Source organism: Eriocheir sinensis, unplaced genomic scaffold (genome assembly GCF_024679095.1).
Source record: "Eriocheir sinensis breed Jianghai 21 unplaced genomic scaffold, ASM2467909v1 Scaffold591, whole genome shotgun sequence".
Classification (NCBI taxonomy): Eukaryota; Metazoa; Arthropoda; class Malacostraca; order Decapoda; family Varunidae; genus Eriocheir; species Eriocheir sinensis.
The window spans coordinates 237,044-260,209 of record NW_026111933.1 but is presented as its reverse complement, the minus strand read 5'-3'; the positions used below and the strand labels follow the sequence as shown (position 1 = coordinate 260,209).

General features: G+C 42.1%; 1 long non-coding RNA gene across 1 annotated transcript in view; it reads right to left on the bottom strand.

Moving 5' to 3' along the window:
- LOC126993248 (uncharacterized) overlaps positions 1–20,127 on the bottom strand; it is a 36,844-nt gene extending 16,717 nt beyond the window's left edge. Inside the window, exons 1-2 of the long non-coding RNA XR_007747544.1 lie at positions 19,983–20,127; positions 16,813–16,880 (exon numbers count right to left, since the gene is read on the bottom strand). This is a non-coding gene — a long non-coding RNA (uncharacterized LOC126993248). The remainder of the gene's footprint in view (positions 1–16,812; positions 16,881–19,982) is intronic.
- Positions 20,128–23,166: the final 3,039 nt, after the last annotated feature.

The window sequence follows — 23,166 nt, the reverse complement described above, 5'->3', positions numbered from 1 at the left end:
GAAAATAAAAATAAATCTCATGATGTCTTATATTATGATAAATGTTGGTGAAAACGAATCATAGAAAGTCTGAGAATAGAGAATAAGTCTTGGTGTGTCTTATATTTAGAGAACAATAGGTGGCCGGAAAGAGAAGATGAAGCGGCAACAGCAAAGGAAACAAAAATAAATTGCATAAACATAAAGTAAAGACAGCAGTAGACGAAACATTACATTCATCTACCATAACGAACTTCACACGTGCTTCAACCAAAAAAAAAAAATAATAATAATAAAAAATAAAAAAATAAAAAAAACAGCTAAGTTGCACCAAAATATATATAACCCCCCAAAAATTACCGAAGTCATTGTCGTCAAGGTAATCTTGGTCATAAAAAAGATAAATGATTCAGGCTTGATTAAATTAGGGTCTTCAAACAGAGGCTCAGTTTCACGTGTGTTTAGAGATAAAAGCATAAGGGAATGCCATGATATACTAAGAACAATAACAATCACAATATTACAACCACGTTTTACCTCTCGTCTCGTCCCACAGGTAAGGCCCCTACTGTTGTTAGCATCTGAATAACTACATCAGAACAAATAACGAACCTACACAACAATTGTACATTCCAAGGCCCATATTCTTCAACATTTCGGCGTCTAAATACACATATTTGACAAGGTCTCCGTAGGGGTTGTGGGCATTTCCAGTTGTAGTTTTATGGCACTGGTGGTAGTATGGCTCTTCTTGTGTACCATGAACGTGGGAAACAATCATTAGGACCCGACTGATATTCTTTTTTGGCGTTAGGAAATAGTTGAAGTAAGAGGTGGAAGCGTCTCAGAATGCCGACCTTACTGTCCCTCCCTCTCCCTCCCCCACCCACCCACCCACCCTGTACCTTCTCCACAAACCCACTTCCTCTTATTTCTACACCCTTGATTAAAAAAGAAAAACTAGTGAAGAAGAGACTCGGCTAGGGAGCTGTACATGCATCTTCCTTTGGTCTCCCTTCGTTTAGTCTCGTCTCTCTCCCGTCTCTCTCTCTCTCGTCTCGTCTCGTCTCGTCTCGTCTCGTCTCTCTCTCTCTCTCTCACGATGGGAAGGATGGGAACACAGCCAATAAGACGAGTAATCAAATAAGAGGTTAACGTTGATTACACTCTCCATATCTAGTTGAAGAAGGAAGCTTTAATATTGAACGAACTTTATTGGAGGTGAAGTCTGAAGAGTATTACAGAAAACTACTGGTTACGGTATTTCAGATACGATTAGATTAAACTGATTCGACAAAAGACAAAATATTCTAAGTTGGTAAAAGATTGACAGAAAAAAGAACCCTGTAGATATGTTATTTTTTTTCACAGCAAAGGAGGTAGGCCTAAGCAATGAGCAAAACATAAGTAAAGTAAGAAAAAAATATGACGATTTTTTTCATGAATAGTAGTGAGAAAAAAGCGAAAAGATTGTGAGAGGAGAGCGAATTCTCACTTCATACATACATACATACATACATACATACATACATACACGTACATACATGGCGTGCAAGTCTTCACACTGATTATTACAAGAGTCCGTGAGAATCTTGCATTTGCAGACTTTTACATTTCTTCAGAGAAAGTGTGTGTGTGTGTGTGTGTGTGTGTGTGTGTGTGTGTGTGTGTGTGTGTGTGTGTGTGTGTGTGTCAGAGAGAGAGAGAGAGAGAGAGAGAGAGAGAGAGAGAGAGAGAGAGTTAATGAAGAAAGGAAAAGCTGTATGTCTTTCTGTCTGTCTGTCTGTCTGTGTATGAGATATTTATCACCACTAATATCTTCTAAAATCTTAACTTTCCTACCCCCTTCTCTCTCTCTCTCTCTCTCGTTCAGGCGCCTCCCTCGTGGCGTGAGGCGAGGCTGCGTTGATGAGAGAATGTGGCGGTGATGATGTGAGAGGAGAGAGATGAAGACAGATGAGATGCTGCCGCTGCTCCTCTCCCTCCTCTCCCTCCTCTTCCCCTTTCGCCTTTTTTTTTCTCTCTCTCGCTCTTCAATCTCGTCTCGTCTCTCTCGTCTCTCGTCTCGTCTCGTCTCGTCTCTCGTCGATCTCTCTCTCTCTCCCGGACACACACACACACACACACACACACACACACACACACACACACAGAAGAAGGGACGGTAAATAAATGCACGGAGACACGCACACGTCGAGCAGGTCTGTGTGCGTGTGAATTATAATACATTCAGGGAAACAGATTTAAGGAGGGAACAAGGAAACATGAAAAGGGAGGACGAACGGTGACAGGCAAGGCGAATGTATACACACACAACACGCAAATCAACCTTCCTCTTGCAATCTTAACCCTTTCCTATATGTCGAGCGTGTATCTACGAAGACGTGTTGCTACATGTTACGGTACCTTTGTTCTCTATTTTATATATATACATCTACAATTGTTATCATTTAGTTATTTACGAAAAGAAGACGTGTTTCTATATGCTACGGTATGTTTGTTTTCTCCTTTATACCTACATGTGCAACAGTGATCATCGTCCAGTTAACTGAGAAAAAAATGTTCGTAGACGAGTGTGAATTTCTATGTCGGTGGTTCAATAATGATATCACATAATGAACATATACTAAATAAACTGCCAATTAAAAGAAGAGAACTGGCTTGGAAGATTCTGTATTACTTTTTGCAACTTTAAACATTCTTCTTTTTCCCCATGCATATACGAAGACGTGAATACTCTCTCTCTCTCTCTCTCTCTCTCTCTCTCTCTCTCTCTCTCTCTCTCTCTCTCTCTCTCTCTCTCTCTCTCTCTGTGTCCACTCTTTCGGACACGCCTTCGCACCTTCCACGGCAGTGAACATTATCAAATCAATCAACAAAAACAACCAATTAAATTATACAAAAAGGGACCACACTGGAAATAAGCGTTCACATAATATAATATCATGCATCCTCATCGGTAAACAGCAAATATGAATACCTTGTCGAGTAGGAAATCAATCAATCCATCAGTCAGTCATCGAGTCGTGGTAATCATCGTGTTTTCCCGCAGCGAGACCAAACAAAAGGCCGAGCGAGAGAGAGCGCCAGAGGCAGTAACATTAATAATTATTGAAGACGTTTGGATGTCTCATGAATAACTGTGAGGAAGTCAGTGGGACAATTACTATACATGATCCCGATGCGCTAAAACACATGAAATTAAATTGAAGCTTGAAGGGAATCGTATGTGCTGGAGGAAGAGCTAAAGGGAGGGAAGGGAGGAGGATGAGGAGGAAGTGAAAGGAGGTAAGGGAGGAGGAGAGATGGAAGGTGAGGAGAGGGGAAGACGGGTAAAAATGGAGGAGAGGGGTAAGACGAAATGAGGTTTGGGGAGAGGAGGAGGAGGATGAGAAGCGAGGAGGTGAGGGGAAAGGTGGAAAGAGGAAAAGAGAGGGGAAGGTGAATGGAAAGAGGGGAGGGTGGCAAGGAGGTGGGGTAGTGGAAGTGTGAATGGAAAGGGAAAGAAAACCAAGGAGGCAAAGAGGTGGAAGCAGAGGTTTAGGGAAAGAAAGAAGAAAAGTGGTGGAGGCGCGAGGAGCAGGAAGGTGAGAGAAGGTGAAAGGGAAAGGTTGAAAAGGGGGGAAAAAAGGGAAGGTGGAGGAAAGAAGAGGGGATCATTGAGGCAAGACGGTGGATATGGAGGTATGGAGGGAAAGGGAAAGGAAACCAAGGAGACAAAAGGGAACGAAAGAAGAAGGAAGATGAGGAGGAGGAGGAGGCGGAAGTGTAGGAAGCAAGCAGGGAGGAGGTAAAAGAGTAGATGAGAGGGGAGGTAAGGCACAGAAGTCTCGATATAGCTAAATGAAAACTGGCGAAGTGAGTTGAGTTAATCATGTGAGCGCGAGATAATCAATGATGGTGTTATTCATGAAGACCCTGAGGGCGGTGGGAAGGCAGGAAGATTGCAACGTTAATCAAATCATCACGGAAAGACAGACGCAAACGCACCCTGCACCAAGGCAACGGAGCGACCCTATAATTATATCGACGCTGTACTAGTGAAGGAAGAGAGAACGGTTGAGTGTAGATTGCCAAGTTGTGAAGATACTCTAGAACCACAATTCAGAAGCGTAAAAATACAAGATGATAATGTGTACGTATAAATAAACTAGGACATAAGATTAAAAGAAAAAAAAATTTAAAAGCACAATACTGAAGGGTAAAAGAAATAATAAAGAAGGCAAGCATGTATACATATAAACAGAGACATAAGATTAAAAAGAAAACAATGTGTACTTATCTAATTTACACTGAGGAAGGTAAAGAGCTTGAGTGTTCTCGTGAAGGTATTCCAGACACGACACCAAAAAGGAAAAGCAAGAGACAATGAGAAGTAAAGAAAACGTATAAACAACGGGACATGAAGGATAAACTAAACTGTTAGAGGTTACCCGTAGTGACTAACGTAGGAAGAGGAGAAGGAGGCAGAGGAAGATAAAGGAAGATAACTGAAATAAATAAAAAAATAAGAGATGGGTACGAATGGAGGACAATACGACGAGAGAGAGAGAGAGAGAGAGAGAGAGAGAGAGAGAGAGAGAGAGAGAGAGAGAGAGAGAGAGAGAGAGAGAGAGAGAGAGAGAGAGAGAGAGAGAGAGAGAGAGAGAGAGAGAGAGAAAGGGGGGGCAAGGAGGAGGTAGGGAGCCGGGCGGAGTCGTGGCGCCAGGGAGAACACCATTAAGTCAGTCTGGCCAGGTTTGGTGACATATTCACGACCGCAACTTCCGAGTCCAGCGAGGTATTGCCATGTTGTAAGGCTGTTCCTTCCTGATGTACGAATTGCTTGCTCCTGCGGCACCATCAGGAGGGAAAGGGAGACAGGGGGAATTGGGAGGGCGAGGAGGGGAAGGAGACGAGGCAAGAAGAGGAAGAGTGAGGAGAGAGAGAGGGACACTGAGCAAGGGTAGGGAAGGTAAGGAGAGGAAGATGCTGGGAAAGGGAGGTAGGGGGAGGAGGGTAAGGAGTATAGGGGATAGAAGCGAAAGGGTAAGGAGAGGGAAGGAAAGGGTGAGGCAAGGGTAGGGAGGGTAAGACAGGGAGGTAGGGATAGATGGGGAATGGATAGAAAGGTGGAAAGAGGTAGAGAGATAGAGGGGAGGGAAGGACACAGAGCAGGGATAGAAAGGGTGAGAAGAGTGAGAGATAGGGTATAGAGGATGGATGCCCAAGGTAAGGTAGAGGAAGTAAAAGTAGGGTAAAGAAGGGAAGGACACAAGGCCGTGATAGGAGAGATGAGAAGAGGGAGAGAGATGGGTCTTAGAGGGTAGCGGGACAGGGTAAGGATGAAGAGAGAGATAGAGTTAGGGAGGCTGAAGTAGAGGTAAGGAAGGAATGCACGGGGCAGTAACGCAGAGGCGGAGAAAGATGTGGTGGTTACGGTGGTCTGTGACGGCGGTGATGGAGGGAGTAACTAACGGGATGGACATGGGGTGGAGTAACAGTAACGGCGTGCTGTGACGGGGTTGTAAGAGTGAAGGGGAAGAAGGAACGAAGCAGTAATTGGATATTATAACAACGATATACCCAACCGCTTTTGTCTTGTTGATGATGTAGTCATCGTTGTTATATTAATCATCACTACACGTTGTTACTTCACCGTAAGACAAAGAAAATAGGTATCAATCATCACATATATATACATCCACTATACGTATACTATTCATGAGTGTTCAGGTACATTCCTCCGCACCATTTGTATATATGATTCATCTTTCCTTATAAATTCAAGTAACATGCTTAACAATATCATAAATCCATCGTACTTAATTTTACACGGCATCACCAAGCACTAAAACAAACTGAAAACGTAACCCTTTTTCTCTTGAGCTTAACAGTTTAAACTCCATACTCTTCTCAAAATTCAGCGCAGGAGGAATTTCGCGAGCAAACCCTCAGTGGCTCGGGTAATAAGTTGCGGGGAAATAGGTAACAAGACATGCACGGGAGGACCAGCGTGGACAGCTACAGCCCTGCGATGTTTGTGACTGCGGCGCCTGGTGTGTGTGTGTGTGTGTGTGTGTGTGTGTGTGTGTGTGTGTGTGTGTGTGTGTGTGTGTGTGTGTGTGTGTGTGTGTGTGTGTGTGTGTGTGTGTGTTTGCATTTATCGCCTGGTTTTCCAACGTCGTATTAGTTTTTAGAAACAATAATGTGGCTGATTTGTCTCTTCTGACCCGTTTTTTAATGAGTGTTGATTTGGTTTTGTTGAAATTTTACATCACATTGTACGAGTGGAAATCCAACACTTCTAACTAACTCCGTCACCCCCAAAAAAGTGGAATTGAAAAGCCAAACCACCCACATAACTGTCAATAAATACTAAAATTCAAAGTTTAGAAAATCATACGTGAATCTCCCCTGCATCTGAAGGGCTCGGTGGTGGTGGTGGTGGTGAGACAAGAATCATATGTCGAATGGTTGAGGACGAGGCTTTCTCCCCGAGGCCAATTCTATTTATGGCCGCCGCGAGGGTTGTTGAGCAGCCAGAAAGAAGCCTTTGACGCGGAATATGTGCACCGTGGGACGAAAACTTACTATTCACAATTCCTGCCTTTGTACAAGGCTCCCTCCTCTTCCTGTCACCTCGGCGGCTGTTTGGGTCATAGGTTACACACGCTTCGAATGTGTCCTTCGGCTTCCAAGGAGTGATGTGGTTTAGTTTGATTGCGTTCACAAGTTCGAAAAGAGCTGGTGAGATAGTGATATTCAGTGCTATTATCAATGATATATAACGTCAGAGAGCTGTGCGTACCCTTTTTTTTTTTTTTTCGTTGAAATGCTGCCCACACATAAAAGTTCTTCCTCCAATGAGTGATAAGGTTGAAAGTTTGATTGCGTTTACAAATTTAAAAAAAAGAGTGCGTGCAGGAGCGACATCAGTTATGTTATCAATGCGATAAAACATCAAAGCTGTGCGTAACTATTGTTTTTTTCATTCAAATGTTGTCCACATATCAAATTTCCTTATTTCTCCACAAAGTGTTAAGGTTTGAATTAAAATATTTTCATCAGTTCAAAAGGGCGGATGAAGAAGCGATAACTCGTTTTATTTATGTTACCAATGGTTTATTATGTCGAAGCAGTGTTTAAACATGAAATTTCCACTTTGGCCGCCAATGAGAGAAGGGGTTTAAAGATGAATAACCTTCACCAGTTACCAAAGAGCGGAAGAAACTATATTACCACGCCACTTCCTTTATCAGTGTTTCATAAAGTTACTCTGAAGGCTATGTATGGCTGCTGACAATTAGCTCTACGTACTATTTTTCTCATATATACAAGGGTCAGTATTCTAACGTTTCCGCCTCTCACAACAGCTATTTTCAAAGGCAGAAAAGAAGATTAATCTGGTTCTAATGAACGTATTTTTAGGTTAAGGTACAGAACAATGGTTAAATTACAAGACGGGTCATAAAACTAACCCTCGAAATGCCCAAAACTCCTATGAAAATCTTGTCAATTATGTATGCTTGGGCGCCGAAACATTTAAGAATATGACCCAAGGACTTTTTACTTCTTGGGCAGCTGAAGGAAGCTATGGCAAGGTAATTTAGTGGGCGAGGCTGGCAGTATTGTGACCCGCGGCGGGGGGCGGGGCAGCGGGGGCGGCACCTTTATGCTCCTGATGAGAAATATCGAGATGTAACGGAGGAAACTAATCGCATGAGGGGAGTGTGTGTGTGTGTGTGTGTGTGTGTGTGTGTGTGTGTGTAGGAATGCTTTTATGGGTTGTTTTAAATGTTATAAAACCACTCAATCAGCGTTCCGTCCCACTGAGTTTTCAATGACATGGCAAACAAAGTGATCAACGTGGTGAATTATACTAAATATTAACAAATACAGCGATGAAAACTAACCTGAAACATGAATAGCTTCATTTAAAATAACAAGGACTATATATAAAGGGGTATATAGTTAGGCTATACGTTTTTATTTCATTTCTATTTCACTTTATTTTAGTGTTGATATTTTTGTAAAGTAGAACAACGTTTAATGACGTATGTGAAGCTTCCAGAAAAAAAAGGATACGTCGGTACCGTTTTTAAACAAAATAATACTGCAAGACCAATATCGAGTCTGAGATTAAAATATGGCTCCTTTCTTTGACAAGTTCCTATGAACTCACTATAAAGATAGTCGTGTTGTAGCTCATTAAAACAGCTGACATCTCGAAAAAAAAATGCAATGCCTATAGTATTTATGATGTACTGATTTACCATGACAGACCATTAATTCCTAAATTGAAACATCTGATCATGAACACATCGCCGGGGTGTTCAACCAAGAGCCACGAAAACAGTAAAATTTCCATTCAACTACAAGGAAAATACCGTGACACCGTTGAAACACAACTGCACCGATAAATGACCGACGAAACCATGACGCGTAATTCGAGAAGAAAAAAGCTGAAACAAAAACAAAAAATCCAAACGTTATTATATACCTGCGACTTGGGTTGCAAAGGATAAGAATGTTTCCGGAACATAGAAACCATCCAAGGAAAGTTTCCGGGGAGTTTCAGGGCCGGGAAATTTGGGAATTTTCGGGAATTTTCAAAATTTTCACACATGTGTATTTGTATTAATAAACAAACCAATTTTGGTTAATCTAACTATTAACAAAAAAAAGTTTTAGGCAACAAAAACTGTATTTCCAGTAGGTTGGGTTAAGTTTAAGGAACTTTCAAACACATGACATCCAGACACCTATAGCATAAACTAACAAAGAAAGCCTTCATTGGCTCATTTAGTAGGGAAGAAAAGATGATTTTTTTTTCCGAGTCAAGACGTATGGAAATTTTTGCGGTTTTGTAAGGTTAGGTTAAGTTTGGGGCATCTTCAAACACATAATAGGTGACAGCTTATGGCACAAAATAACAAAGAATGACCTCACTCAGTCAGTAAGGAGCATATATGATTTTTTCCGAGTCAAGACGAATGGTAACTTTTTGTGATTTTGTTAGGTTAGGTTAAGTTTGGGGTATCTTCAAACACATGATAGCCAGCAACTTATGGTATAAATCAACAAAGAATGGCCTCACTTTGTTGTATAGAAAGTCTCATTAGTAAGGAAGAATATATGAATTTTCAGAGTCAAGATATATAGTAACTGTTTGGGGTTTTGTAATGTTAGGTTTGGTTAAGTTTAGGGTATCTTCAAACACTTGATAGCCAGCGACTTATGGTATAAATAAGCAAAAAATTACCTCACTTTGTTGTATAGAAAGTCACACTGGTAAGGAAGCATATATAAATTTTCTGAGTCAAGACCTATTGTAACTGTTTGGGATTTTGTTTGGTTAGGTTGGGTTAAGTTTAGGGTATCTTCAAACACACGATAGCCAGCACCTTATGGAATAAATCAACAAAGAATGACCTCAAATTCTTGTATAGAAAGTCTCATTAGTAAGGAAGCACATTTGAATTTTCCGAGTCAAGACCTATAGTAACTGTTTGGGGTTTCGTTAGGTTAGGATTCGTTAAGTTTAGAGTATCTTCAGACACATGATAGCCAGAAACTTATGGTATAAATCAAAAAAGAATAACCTCGCTCAGTTGTATAGAAAGTCTCATTAGTAAGGAAGCATATATGAATTTTCTGAGTCATGAGCTATAGTAACTGTTTGGGGTTTTGTTAGGTTAGGTTAAGATTAGGGTATCTTCAAATACATGATTGCTGGCACCTTATGGTATAAATCAACAATGCATGATCTCAAATTATTGTATAGAAAGTTTCATTAGTAAGGAAGCATATATGAATTTTCTGAGTCAAGACCTATATTAACTGTTTGGGTTAGGTTAGGTTAAGTTTAGGGTATCTTCAAACACATGATGGCCAGCACCTTATGTTATAAATCAACCAAGAATGACCTCACTTTGTTGTATATAAAGTCTCATTAGTAAGGAAGCATATATGAATTTTAAGAGTCAAGGCCTATAGTAACTGTTTGGGGTTTTGTTAGGTTAGGTTGAGTTAAGTTTAGAGTATCTTTAAACACATGATAGTCAGCACCTTATGGTATAAATCAACAAAGAATGACCTCACTTTGTTGTATAGAAAATCTCATTAATAAGGAAGCATATATGAGTTTTCTGAGTCAAGACGTATAGTAATTGTTTGGGGTTTTGTTAGGTTAGGTTAGGTTAGGTTACGTTCTGGGTATCATCAAACACATGATAGGCAGCACCTTATGGTATAAATCAACAAATAATGACCTCACTTTGTTGTATAGAAAGTCTCATTAGTAAGGAAGCATATATGAATTTTCGGAGTCAAGGCCTATAGTAACTGTTTGGGGTTTTGTTAGGTTAGGTTAGGTTAGGGTAAATTTAGAGTATCTTCAAATATATGTTAGCCATGATAGACATTCACTAACAGCCCCTTAAAACTGAAGTCTAAAGAGGCAACAATAACCTCAGGCACAAAATAAAGCCTAAAGGCGACGTAGGCAAACCTGTAATTTTTTCTCAATTCTCAAGGTTCCCGATAATTCCCGAAAATTCCCAAAATTCCCATAGAAAGTTTCTCAGTTCAAAATTCCTGAGAGGTTGAGGACGAAGAGGGAGACGAGAAAAGGAGTAGGACGATTAGGAGGAAGATGAAAAAGGAAGAAGAGGAAGACATAGTGCAAGACGAAGAGAAGAAGGACGAGGAAGATGAGGAGGAGGAAGACGTGGTGCAAGAGGAGGAGGAGGAGAACAAGGATGAAGATGAGAAAAAGAAGAAAACATGGTGCAAGACGAAGCGGAGGAGGACGAGGAAAATTCGGAGGAGGAATCGGAAAAAGTGCTGCAAGACGAGGAGGAAGAAGAGGAAGAAGAGAGGAATAGAGCAACACCGGGCTACCTCCCCCACCTCCATCACCACCACCACCATCAACACCTCCACCGCGCCCCGCCTCGCTTGTCGCGCCTGAAAAGGAAGACGCATCGCCGACATTATGCGCCCTGACCACCACCTCCTCCTCCTCTTCCTCCCCGACAACAGAAAATTATTGCATCATTTATGGCGCTTCACAGCCTCTCTCTCTCTCTCTCTCTCTCTCTCTCTCTATTGTATACTGGTAGAAAATAAAATTAGAGCAACAATTTATATAACTAGAACGTTTTTATTTTCATTCACACTTTTTCTTAATATGTTCATTCTTAACACCTTTCATTGATTCTTGTCTCTTTTTTTATTTTTCATGGGGACACGAGAAAACCCGAAAGCTTGAACCAATTGTCAGTTTTTAATGTAATGGAGGATTTATTATATTTACATTTTCTTAATATACAATTAGTGGCAAGAATTCCTTTGTTCCTTGTTAGTGGTATTCATAGGACTTTAAGTAGAATATCCTTTGTTATATATGATATACAATTAGTGGCAAGGATTCTTTTGTTCCTTGTTAGTGGTATTCATAGGACTTTAAGTGGAATAGCCTTTGTCATACATGAAGTTTTCCTAACTCAAAACGAGGAAATAATTTGCATGTCATTTCCTTATATGAATATTGAATGAATCCTTCACCCGCCCGCGCGTAAAGCTTCAATGAATGAAGAACACCCTTGAGGAGCTCTCCGCAGCCGTCTAATTATTCTATTCAAAAGGGAGCAGGAAATATGGCCGGGGAGTCTTGAATGGGTCGTAGAGGCGGCATTTCCCGTCCTCCAGGTCTAATTTACAGCCTTTCATCCGTAATTTGTAACCTTCATAAGATGTAAAGCCTCGGCGATATTGGCGGGAGGCACAAGGTTTGGGTAGGCTAGGCGACCGTCACCACGAGGTCCCTATTCGTCTTAGTGATGGAAGAAAAAAAAGAAGAAAAAAAAGAGGCGTATCTTTTGTTTGGGTTTTTGTTTTTTGTTTGCTTCTTGTGTGTGTCTTTTGATAATTTACGTATGAAGATGTTCAATTGATATTCTCTCTCTTGTATACCAATATTTTAGTCAGTTTAACAACGTCTGTATCTAAGTTTAAAGGTTAGATTTGACTCTTTCATTCTTTTAGGTTTAAAACAGCAAAACAATTCTAGTAACACCAAGTCACAGCCTGGGTAACATAGCATTTTATGAAGAATATCCACAAAATCACCACCGAAAGTTGCGAAAAGATCAGATCAAGTGTAAATTTTGATCGAAGAATCATGTTCATATTTTTTTTGTCATTGAAGCATTAATCTTATACTAAAAAACACGCAACTTAACCAGAGCAATGCAGGTTAAGTAAGAAAAAGTATTCATCACGGAGGTAAATAATACATGAAAACAAGAACATTACAACCGTAGTAGGCATGTGTAATTTCCGGAGGGGGGCATCCAGGTGCAAGAAACCGAGGCAGGTGAGAACGTTCCCACGGATACCGCGCGGAGAGACCCTCGGAGAAAAAAGCTGCGGAGCACGTAAGTTTGAGAAATGTCCTGCGTAACGTGACCACGGCGGCCCGGCGGAGAGGGGGGGGAGGGCGGCGGGCACGAGAGAAGAGGGAAAGGGGTGAAGGAAACGGGCAAGGGAGCGAGAGAGAAGGGGTTGAGCGCAGGGAGGAAGGGTAAGATAGGTGGGGTTGGGGTAAGGCAGGAGGGGTTAGGGTGAGGGAGGAGGGGTTGGAGTGAGGGAGGAGGAGGGGAGAGGAGGAGGGGTTGGGGAGGAGGAGGGATTAGGGTGAGGGAGGAGGGGTTCGGGTAAGGGAGGAGGGGTTGGGGTGAGGGTGGTGGGGTTGGGGTGAGGTAGGAGGGGTTGGAGTGAGGAGGAGGGGTTGGAGTGAGGGAGGAGGTTGGGGTAAGGGAGGAGGGGTTGGAGTGAGGGAGGAGGGTTGGGGAGGAGGAGGGGTTGGAGTGAGGGAGGAGGGGTTGGGGTAAGGGAGGAGGGGTTGGAGTGAGGGAGGAGGGGTTGGAGTGAGGGAGGAGAGGTTGGGGTAAGGGAGGAGGGGTTGGAGTGAGGGAGGAGGGGTTGGGGTAAGGGAGGAGGGGTTGGAGTGAGGGAGGAGGGGTTGGGGTAAGGGAGGAGGGGTTGGAGTGAGGGAGGAGGGGTTGGAGTGAGGGAGGAGGGGTTAGGGTGAGGGAGGAGGGGTTGGGGTGAGGGAATAGGACACAGGAGAGAGGAGTTAGGGTAAGGGGAGAGGGCACAGGAGGAAAGTGAGACTAAAAGGGAAAATAAAGAAATTCGTAGAAAAAAACACCCTTTTCATTTTAGTTTACGAAAAGGAAAACGAACTATAAGCTATACAAAAAAAAGTGATATGGGAAAACTAAATTTGATCATGCTTAATTAGATCACTGCACTTTTCATGCAACACAAGTGCACCACTTTCAACTAGAGACCCGAGCCGTAATCACCGAGAGACAGAGACAAAGAGGGAGAGGGAGAGGGAAATCAATACATTTTTCACGAAAGTTTGCTGCCTCGGAGTAATAACAATTTTCTTCCACCAATAATCAAATTCGTGAAGGTTTGAAGCGGCGCCTTCCATTGTGCCGGGGAGCGGGACACGGGCGGGGGGCAGCCAGCAACAGGCTCGGCGCGAACAATAAGGATGCAACTCATCATGTTAACAATCGCCAAACTTTGTTGCGTGGGAAGGTTATGGCGGGGCAGAGGTGGTAATGTGCGAGCGGATGGCGGCTGTAACTGTGAGCAAAGTGGTCCCCAGCCCCGGCCAGCCTCGCCCGTCCAGACTCTTCCTCATCGTTATGCATGCACTCGTTTCAAACTTCACGGTGCTTTTTCGCTCCCCTGCCACCGATTCGCCGTCCGTCACCCGCCAATGGGTCATACCCGCAGCGGTAGTGGCGGCGGGCGAGGGCGTCTTGTGTTTCCCGCGTCTCCCTGGTGAGGTTTGTGGCAATGGGCAGGTTACGGCGGTGCTTGGGAGGAGTAACCCGCGGCGCAAGGGGTGTTGTGGCCTGCTTCAGATGTGTGTGTGTGTGTGTGTGTGTGTGTATGTATTTTTTTTCTGAACTCCAAATGGCTGTTAAGATGTTGCATTCCACCTTAATGAATGTTAGGTGGAGGAAGTGGTGGCCATGTTTCTAATAAAATAATTCATGTTATAGCTACTGAATTAGTGACAGTATTTGAAGTAAGACAAAGTTATTGAAGGCAATATTTTTCTCATACCTATGCTTTGCCTGACTTAGAACAGATGTTTTTAAATAATGTTAATTCACTTTTCACAAGGTGAATAAATTCATTCAGTTAAGCAATTTTTTCCAAATATTTCTCAAGCTTCATATAAGTTATTATCATCTGATAGTTGCAAGCCTTTCAAAATTTACTAGATTTTATGGGTGTAAAATTTGGTAGCAGTATATTATTTTCAGTCACTTTTGAATGAACGCTAATGTTGACGATTACCAATTTGTGACTATAAACAAGATACTCTCCTAAGATAATGTTACTGATTTGATTATCCTGCTTCATTATACTAATGTTCAGTGTATCATTTTGTTATATTGCTTTTGTAACTTTTTTTTTCTTTTTTTAGGTGTTGCCTATACGTAGTGCCTGTAGACTCTCTTCAGGGTGCTCATGGATGGCCCCAGCCAGTTAATGGCACAGGCTATTTTTATTTATAGTGGCTGAATCGATGTTTGACTCTTGTCTGGCCCATGCTGCCCCCCAGGTGCTTCACTTGAACAAATTTTATTTATAGTGGCTGAATTGATGTTTGACTCTTGCCTGGCCCACACTGCCCCCCAGGTGCTTCACTTGAACAAATTTTATTTATAGTGGCTGAATTGATGTTTGACTCTTGCCTGGCCCACACTGCCCCCCAGGTGCTTCACTTGAACAAAGTTGCTGAAGTTAGGGTTAATTGAAGATCTGGGCAGCACGTGGGTAATCTGCCACTCAGTGATGGTTGAAAATTGTCCACGGCCTTCAGTGGCACTCGAACCCAGGTCCTCCGGCTCAAAATAATTGTACGCTGACCACTCAGCCACCACATCCGCTATTTGACTTATGGTAGACAGTTTTCTTCTAAAAATTCTATCATTCAATGTGATTCTCCCTCTACCTGAGTGACATTCAGTCTAAATGTGAGACATTATCACTATGACAACAGTGCATATGAAAGGTGTAGGAAGGAGAAAATAAGATCATGAAAAAAAATGCTTGATTAGAATGGGTTTACTATATGGCGATATGGGCACATGGCACGTAACTCTGAAGCTGATCCTGCTCATCAGGTTGTCTCTGTAAGAGACAATCCTGAGTGGAGGAGGCCAAGGGGACGCCCACGAAGTTCGTGGCTTGAGCAAGTCAATAGATCCTGCCAGGAGGTACTAAGGATGGGAAGGGGACCTGCATGGAGACTAGCCTGGAGAGACCCTCGCTCGGGCTTGGCATCATAGGGTAGGCAAGACGAAGCGCCCCCCAGCATATGCCCCCATTGATTGATTGATTACTACAAGCATAAGCTCACACCCACACCAAACTCTCACCCAACCCTAAGTTCACAATGACAGAGGTATGCACATCCTCATAAAAGGACCTGATGGCTTCAAGTAAATACCTTCCCACACCACATATTCTCAAGATATCTCAAAAAACTTTCATCTTAGCTGTCACAGGCCTTCCCCAGGTTCATAAATGCCGTAAATAACTTTCTATCCTTCTCTATGTACCTTTCAACTTTAATTTTGACTGCAATAATTTTATCCACACATCCTTTCCCTTTCCTAAGCCCCCCTCTATTCATTACCTACACTTTACCAGTTATTTTCATCATCCTCTCACTTAAAACCCTTCCAAAATATCTTCCCAGGCACAATGAGTAAGCTTTTCTCCTATATTATTACAGCTTTCCCTACTTCCTTCTCCTCTGCCCAATGGGACAATGATGACTTTTCTCTAGTCTTCTGGCACCTCACCCTGCTGCTATGCTAGCTAGATTATAAATGCACTCCACAACTTCATCGAAATATTTAAGCATATAGCATATAGCATATAGCTGTTATAGCATCAATATCAGCCTGCAAGGGGCCTTTTCTACAATTAACTATTTTTATTGCCTCCGCTATCTCACCACTTCCTATTCCCTTCTGTTGACATGGCCACTCTGTATTTATCTTTACTCCTATACTGGTCACTTCTACTCTCCTTCCCAAACACTCACTTTTAACAGATTCAAAATGCCTCTTCCGTACCTCCATTATCTTCTCATCCCATTCCACAAACACCCCATAGCTCCTCTTTTTCCTGAAAGTGTCACTCTTTCCTCTCCTCTATTTATTTAACTTCTTTTTAAAAGAGCTTTTTGTTCTCCAGATATTTTGCTGATATCTTCCTACCAAACTCATTAACTCTTTACTTCCCTTAACCAATCTTTTCACCCATACCTAATTATCTTTTACTTTCATACTCCTCTAGATCTTCTACATCATCTAACATGTCCTTCCTAGCATTATAATATAACCATTCATTTATGGCAATATCATCAAACACAGTGGAACATACCTCGTCTCTATTTTCCATGCTATTGACCCTTGTCTCTAATTATTCAATAGTTGAACCATTCCATCCTGCTGCACCCACAGCCTCAACATTCTTGAAGTTGATGGTAAGGCAAAAATTTGAGACATGTAACTGGACTTCCATAGTGCAAGCCCAATGCAAAAGACCTTTGTGTTGCAGACTAAGGCCTCCTTTGATATTTCTTTCTTGGATTATCAATTTGTGACTGAGCATTTCTGGCTGCATTCCAGTTAAGTACTTAGACATATTTCTAATCAATGTAGGTGGAAAGGAACAATTTTTTTAAGACATCTACATCTGATCTTTCAGGACACAAATTTTTTGGAGAAGTCTACCAACCTTATTCTGTAGGTGACTGTTAGGTGCCATAGATTCCTCAGGACCTGTTGCTTTGTCTGTCAACATTTCTGAAACAATATTTATGGAAAAACATTAAATTCTACAGAAAATAAACTTCTCTTATACAAAGATACATAATATGAAGGACTGGAATCCTTGTATTAGACAAAACTAGAGATGAAACTTGAGAGAATTTATCAATCTGTTTATGGCCAGCTGACATCAATTTTTGGTTAGTGTGGTTGTTGTTACATTTTGAATGTCACATCTCTACCTTTTCCATGTGAGCATCCCATTCCCATAATGCTTTTTTAACATTCTATTCCTTTCCCTATTCACTCTCTACAATAGTAACTTATCATAACTTTCATACCTGACTATGTAAGTCCATAATCCCTATGTTAACTCTTCCTGCAACATATCTTGCTCCACACACTCACCACATCTCAATGATGTATCAATACCTCACAATACTAGCACCTCCAAACTTTGCAAGCATAATCAATAGTTATAAGAAAAATAATAAATGAAAATAATTTTTGCACAATGGTAGGTAACAAGTTATGTGTAGCATCATGCAATATATATCATTCAAGCAGAAATACAAGATAAAATATGGGAAAGAATAATGCTAATTTCATAGGAAGTTGCCCCAAACACATGAAGGTAACAACAGCGGGTACTATCAGTGATTGCTTTTTTGTTTGTTGTTCTAGTCTCCTGCAGCTCAGCATTACAATATTTTGATTTAATGAAAGATGGTGCAACTTAATATACATTAAGTGCGCAGTCAACATTACTGTTACACCATCATATTAATACCTGTGGCCGTACAATGATTCAGAGCAAGCTCTCGTATTAATGTACGGTATTTATGTTTGATAATATCATATCTGTTTACCGTATAGGTATATATATTTATTATACAAAAGCCGTTAAGTATTCATTCTAGCTAATTACCAAGTAGGCTGTGAATATATAATATAGTGAGAGCAAGCAACATATTACTTGATAATATAAAAATAACTAACTTGTGTACCATATTGATTTATCTTACTTTCACTAAATTTGTTCAGCAAACATTAAATGCACACAAGGATTCATCCATAAAAAATAGCTGTACAAAATATAAGGGTAAAGTTGGGGGCATATGCTATGGCTGCATTTCATTGGCCTTTGAGCCTTGGATGGGTAAGAACCCATTACTCTGGGACACAGAACCAGTGTGACATCCAAGTTAACACAGTTTAGCTTCTCTAGGTTTCCCAAGGTACCCATTGATCGAACAGTCCGAAAGGGAGTTCAAACTGCTGGGTGAGCTAGGGCGCCAAATGTCCTGGGCCAGCATTAAACTCTGGCCTAGGGTTTCATAGCTGGGCCTGTGAAGCCACTACACAACTGAGGTGCCTTCAAAAGTAAAGGTTAGGTCCCCTGGGGGCATATCATTTACTTTCTAGGGGATCCGCAAAGAGCTACTCTCGAGTGGCATGATATGCGGGGATTGCGTGGGGGATTCAAGGGGCCAGGACAGGATTAAGATAAGGGTTAGGATGAAGAAAGGTATTGGGATATGGTAAAGGGCCAGGATTAGGGAGATAATGATTGATGATCCTATTCCTAAATGTGTTAAGAGTGGGACTATTAACTATATGAGATGGGAGATGATTCCACTCTTGGATGCTGCAGCGAAAGTGAATATTTGAATATACAAGTATGATATAGTATGACAAGTGTGGTATTTAATGTTGTGGCTGCCACTAGTGGATCGTGTAGTTGTCGGGTGTAAATAAGTGTCTTTATTTATGTCTACTAAATTGCTTGTGATTTTATATAGCATTTGTTGTCTGTGTATTTGTCTTTGTGTTGCTAATGGATCTAGTTTTGTCTTGTTTAAGCAAAGTGATTGATGTAGTGTGTCTGTAATCACGTCTGGCCCATATGTCATAACTGTGCGTGGCCTCGGTGCTCATCTCCATCTCATAGGCCGTTGAGCCTGGGGTGGGTGAGAACCCATTACCCCAGGACACAGTAGGTGTGGCATCCAGATTGCCAAAGTTTACCTTCCCTAGGTACCCATTTATTGACCATCCTAAAAAGGAGGGTGAACAGCTGCTCCACAAGTGCTAGTTAAGAAATAAAGTGCAAAAAACAGCAAACTACCCAAACCTGACCCAATTCTGACATAATGTAACCATATTCAGTACAAAGCTTACCCCACTAAATAGCATAATCTAATCCCACTAAAGAGTGACACCATGATTGAACAGTGTCCTAACCTCCCCCCACCCCTAAATATTACTCAACACCTTCCTAATAGTAACCTAGGTGCAGCAAGTAATGAGCCATTTTAGTTGCAAATGGATACCATAGTAGAAACTGTACCTGGGCCTGTTTTGAAGAATGTATTATTTTGTTTCATGCAATAATTCATATTTTTCAAATGAATATAGCAAATACATCTTACAACATTAATGGAACATTGACCACAATACCTAACCTAACCCAGTGACAGTTCCAGTAAGTTCTCAAAATATAAGCCTGACAGCAAACAGTTCAGTAGCCAAAATTGTGAAAATATATCAGAAAGAGGTAATTTCATCCACCTGAATGAGGTATCTGCATTTCTGGAAGAATACCACCATTATGATCAAATAATCACAAGGCTGGTTACATAACAGCCTTGCCCCTGGTTTAACCCTTTGCCGCGGTGGTGGTGGTGGAGGTGAAAATAGATCATTCACATGAATACTTATTTATAAGTACATAAAACATGAATGCACAGGGGATAACACATCTTCACATCAACACCACATGGGCTGCTAATCTAACCGAGCCTGACAACAACTAACAATCATATAGCTTGAAACTGCAACCACATTGTTATGATATTGGTTAGGTTACAGGTTTAGGCTCCCTGGATATCACTGGAAAGGAAATCAAACACAAACAGCTTTCAGACAGTCAAGAGGAGGATGCGTCAGGCCGGGCTGAGTGGGGGAGGTGTCACCCCCCCCCCCACCCACACACACACACACACACGGGAGCACGTGGGAGCCCGGGGGTTCACTCACCACCTGGGCCTATTACCTACACTGATACACCTGAGGCTGCATTTCCCCAGCCAAAAGGGCAGTGTGCAGCCCAAGAAAGTCTCCTTGGTGTAGCCTTACCTTTCCCTCTCCTTGGGCCCTGCGGAACACCGAAGGGACGGTCACACAGGGCGAGGCCACCCAGTAGGTAAATTTCGTAATGTCTTTCCCACTGCACATCCTTGTTTCGATTTCGTTATCACTTGTCATGTTGAGGTCTCTCTCTCTCTCTCTCTCTCTCTCTCTCTCTCTCTCTCTCTCTATATATATATATATATATATATATATATATATATATATATATATATAAAGCAGGTAAAATATATAGAATTTCACCCGCCGGACAACAACAACAGTAACCAAAGGCGCAGCGCAAAGCGTATCACGTAATTATCATAAAGAACCAAACTAAATTTAACTTAACCTGCTGGCCTAACTAAAGAGTACATTAAACAATAATTACTTGGTGAATGTAAAATAGATTATCTCACCAACCATCACCAGCAAGAAGAAGACCAACAACACTCCTTCCTGAGCCTCGCCACTCAGCAGGTCGGTGTCTGGTGAGAATGGCCCCTGGGAGGGTGTGGTCTGCCCCGAGGCTTGGCGGGGCTGGCTCAAGGATTCTCTAAACTCCTTGGACTGGCTCAAGGACTCTTTAGATTGGCTCAAGGATTCCCTAGACTCCTTGGGTTGGCTCAAGGACTCTCTAGACTCCTTGGGCTGGCTCAAGGACTCTCTAGACTCCTTGGACTGGCTCAAGGATTCCCTAGACTCCTTGGGCTGGCACAATGACTCTCTAGACTCCTTGGGCTGGCTCAAGGACTCTCTATACTCCTTGGTGGGCACGGCGGGTGTGTGGGGCTTGGCGGGTGAAGGAAGGACAGGAGGTGCGATGTGAGTCTTAGGCGCAGGGACTCGAGGCTCAGAGTATGAGTGTTTGTTGGCAAGGGTGGTAGGGTCATCGAACATCAGCCGGGCATCATGACCTTCGTTTTGGGGCACCAGCCAGCCCAGCCACACGCCCGTGACGCTCAGCTCCATCTGCAGCGTCAGGCGGGGCAGTGTGGGCCGCTGCTGCACACGAGGCACAGCTGGCAACACCTTCAGGAGGTCCCGGAGTTTCTTGTTAACAGGTGCCGAACTCCGGCGCTGCGCCCACCACGTCACCGTCACCAACATATCCTCGTTGAGACGCCGCAGCCTGCCGAGATTCACAACTACGCATTCGGAGTGCTGCTCAAACATGCCGTCCTCGTACCGCCTCAGCCACGCGCCGTCACCCCGGAATTTGAAGGCGGCGACGACGTGGCTGTGAGAGAAGCAGGTGTGAGGCTCGGCGACTGTGAGGCGCAGCTTCCTGAGGTGTTGAAGCAGCTCAGGTGCGGCCACGCTGGCCACACACCGCAGCAGGCAAAAGTCAGGTTTCATGATTACAACAAAACTATTTACTAAAGAAAAAAAAAAGACGGCTAAATATTGATGTGGCAGTTCCTAATGCTGCATCGAATAACAGGATACTAAATGTTCAAATATCTTACACTAGCTTTCAGCACAGCAGTTGTTTATATTTGGTATTTGCCTTCGATATAATATTGATTTGTGCGGTGAAATGTGATAGCTATTTTTTGCATAGGGCATCGGCCTACTTAATAGTTGGAGGCCATGAAACATTATAGTGTCTAGTATGACTGGCCTACAAAACTTTACTTGATGATAAAAAGAAAATAATAAAACGAGCATATCTGTTTTAAGGCATCGGATTCTCTTTCATTTTGTAAACTTTGGTCAATAATGTATTGATTTTATTAATTATGTCTTAAATAACAATAGACAGTAAAAAGACCACCCAAGTATTTATAATAAATATTTTGTTCACTTAAGTTCCTTCGTAGTCACCTTCGTAACTATTTCCATTAACGTCTCAACAAATCACCAAAGCTCATCTCTGCAGGACACCCTCGACATGACCCACTGAACTCGTTAGCAGACTGCGTCCAATTCGTCGAGGCGCTGGTCTGGAGGGCGAGGAAATAACCCGTCATAAGACACTGAAGTCCGGCCAGTCCACAAGTCAGTGTCTGGCGATCAAGGACGAGGGGTGGTTATCACAGATTGGCTCTCGCTCATCGGCCATTAGAGGTTCAGGGATCAATAGAGAGAGAGAGAGAGAGAGATTCGGTAGAGGAGCCAAAACCGACTTCCTTAATTATTAACCTTTTCCCTGAGAGAAATATCACACTACAGATTGACTTTGTTTGTCTGTTTATTTGCTTAGTTGTTCAATGAGGTTATAGTCGGTTAGATAATACAGATAGTTAGTCTTACTTAGTTACAAAAAATACTATGATTGCTGTATATTAGAATATTAAAGAGAGAGAACGTGTCTATTTTTTTACTAATTATGTCTTCATTTTGCAGTTTGAAACAAAAACACAACGGAAAAACTCTAGCATCAAAGGGTTTCGGTAGCGGTAAGTGTTCAGCATGTTATATAGATGTCGTGTACTTAGTGAGAGAGCCTTGTGCCTCCAGCCCTTTGCCGTCGCTGTTGTCGCGGTTCATTAGGTTAAAAACGACCTGCTTCCTCTTTAATGGCAGGAATTTCGGCAACCCACTCTGCCGCACGCCGAAATTTTTCCATGACGCAGGAGTAAGAGGCTTTCCCCGCTGAACTTTATGCATTCGATCATAGAGAGCCCACCAAAGTGAAGAGAAGGAAGCATCAAATACCCTTGATTTTTGTGATCCTGGTTTCGAGTTTCAAACTAACGAAATGCCACTCTGAAAGAAAAAATAAAAACGCTCATTAAGTTCATTATTTTTGTATGATTCACGTTACTTAAAGCTAAATGTGCAGATGTTATGAAAGACAAATACTTGCTTTATTTTCGTGAGACATTCCGTGATCAAATTGTACACTTTAGCATACCTTAAAATCAACTGAAATTTCGCTTTTTTCTTCAAGGTGTTATATTTCACTCTCGCTAAAGCTTAATTATAATGGCAAAGCACATAACATACTCCTATATCATATTTTCTAGACTTTATGTAAACGACCTTCCCTCTATCTACCTTAACACGTCCTATTAATACAACGATGGCTCCCACGTCACCATTAATTATTCGTAAAGTATCTCAGGGAATATATATCTTTCAGCCTAAACTACGGGTCATTATTTTCCTCCCTTAACCACTTCCCTTCTTTATCCTTCCTTCCTTCCTTCCTTCCTCCCTTTTGGTAATAAGATAAGGGATTGCAGCG